General features: G+C 37.5%; 1 pseudogene; it reads right to left on the bottom strand.

Moving 5' to 3' along the window:
* Positions 1 to 1,364: 1,364 nt before the first annotated feature.
* LOC146906401 (secreted RxLR effector protein 161-like) lies at positions 1,365 to 2,134 on the bottom strand (annotated as a pseudogene).
* Between the last annotated feature and the right edge of the window lie 262 nt (positions 2,135 to 2,396).

Genomic DNA, 2,396 nt, shown 5'->3' with positions numbered 1-2,396 from the left:
TGTCCATTGATCACTTTTCCTGTTTCAGTGCCAAGCTGATCATTAGTGAAGATGTGGAGCTCCTTAAGTACTTTTAGAATTCCTCCTTGATGTAGAATCTCTTAAATTAGCCTTCCATAGGGAATCCAACACCTCCTGTTATCTTGGCTTTCCTTGAGCTCTTTGATGATGTGGTTGAAGATGTATTTGGGCACATTTGCACTCTCCTTTGTAATGAAGTAGTGAAGAAACACTTTGTGCTCCAAGGAAGGTTGATCTCCACCACCACCTTTTGGTAGAAGATTTTCATTCTGTATCTTCAGGAGCAGTTTCTTCTCCATGGTCAAATCACTGTAAGCACCTTTCTTCTTGCTATTGTACATGGACCTGTTAACCACTTCATTCCAGGGACTCTTCTTGTTGTTCTCTAGACCATCTTTGAAACTTCCTCCTGATAGTCTCCTGGTTACATATGCAATCACTTCTTGAGAGATGAAGACAGGAATATCCATGATGCTTGACCTAATCTCTATACACGTAAAGGGTTCCAAACCCATTTCTTCTCTAGATTTCCTAGCTAGAGTAGGATCAATCAGTACCTTCTCATCCATTTCCAACTGAGCAGCTTTGCGATCATATACTATTGCTCTTACCTAGAAATGCCTTATTAGGTTCTTGTAAGTTGGACCATTCAACATGTTGAAGTAATCCATGAGACCTTGAGCGTGATAGTAACCCCTGAGCTCGCATCCATGATGTGCTAAAGAAATTAAATCCACTGGATTTTCTGTTTGAACATTGAGTTCCCATTCCTCTAGGGACATAGTTCTTCCTCTGATTTCATAAGTAGGAGTTTCTTGTGTAGTTGATTCTGGAACAGCTTCTTGCATGTTTGATTCTGGAATGGAGCTTGAAGATGCCATTGATGTTGAAGAAAGTTTTAGGGTTCTAGGGATTTGTTTGAAGAAGACGAAATTACTTCGCAGAGAATTAGTGTGAAAAGTAGAAAGTGTAGGTTGTGAAGTGAGTTGTGTGTGATTTGTCAAAGTGTTTTGAGTAAAACGTTTGCAATTCGGAAGGGGACAAACAGACACAACTTTAATGACAAAGGGGGTGCGAGATAGTACATTCAAAGCTTAAAATCATCATTGCCCACTTATGTTATACACCAATACACTAAAGCCACGTCAGAGTTTCTTAGAGTAACTGCCAAGTTAGTGGGACATACGCTACCAAAAAGTAACTTCCAACGTTTCCACTAACTCTGCTATTCAGGAGCACAAAACCCAGCTTCTGGAGTTCAGATGCTAATGTCATCTTCAGAAGCACATTTTCCTCAGAACCTCAGTAAAGAGCTTTTGATGGACTATAACTTCTGAACAACTTCAAAACCTAAATTCCTATTCATGAGCAAGCAAATTTAATCAGACACAAAGTGCTTGTTCAAATTTTTCTTTATAAAATCAAATCTTTCCACAGTTAAAGGCTTAATAAATATATCAGCCCATTGTTGTTCAGTATCAATGAATTGTATATCTAAAATTCCTTTTTGAACATAGTCTCTAATAAAGTGGTGTTTGATTTCAATATGCTTGGATCTTGAATGTAGAATTGGATTCTTTGACAAACAAATAGCAGCAGTATTATTACAATAAATGGGGATATTGTTAGCATTAATCTGATAGTCTTCCAACTAATGTTTCATCCAAAGCAGTTGTGTACAACAACTTGCAGCTGAGATGTATTCTGCTTCTGCTATAGACATAGCAATAGTTGCTTGTCTTTTGCTAGCCCAGGATATCAGATTATCACCCAGAAACTGGCAGTTGCCACTTGTTGATTTTCTTTCAATCCTATCACCAGCATAGTCAGCATCATAAAATCCAACCAACTGATAATCTAGGGATTTCCTATAGAGAAGTCCAAGATTAGTTGTTCCTTTCAAATACATGAAGATTCTCTTAACAACAGTTAAATGAGATTCTCTAGGATCTGATTGGAATCTTGCACACAAGCATACACCGAATAAAATATCTGGCCTAGATGCAGTGAGGTGTAACAAAGAACCAATCATACCTCTATACAGCTTCTGGTCAACTTTTGTTCCAGTATCTTCTTTACTTAAGGTGCAGGTTGGATGCATTGGAGTGTTCATCACTTTCCAATCTTCCAGCTTGAACTTCTTCTGAAGCCCCTTGGTATACTTTGTTTGATGAACATATATTTCATCTTTGCTTTGATTGATTTGAATTCCAAGGAAGAACTTTAATTCTCCCATCATGCTCATTTCAAATTCATTCTGCATTAACTTATAAAATTCCTTACAAAGAGATGCATTAGTAGAACCAAATATTATATCATCAACATATATCTACACAACAAGAATGTCTTTCTCAAGAGTCCTCCTGAAGAGTGTT

Source organism: Medicago sativa, chromosome 7 (assembly GCF_051527215.1).
Source record: "Medicago sativa cultivar Bolivia chromosome 7, Bolivia_mono, whole genome shotgun sequence".
NCBI classification, from domain to species: domain Eukaryota; kingdom Viridiplantae; phylum Streptophyta; class Magnoliopsida; order Fabales; family Fabaceae; genus Medicago; species Medicago sativa.
The sequence above is the reverse complement of the archived record's forward strand: the minus strand, read 5'-3'. Positions and strand labels throughout refer to the sequence as shown.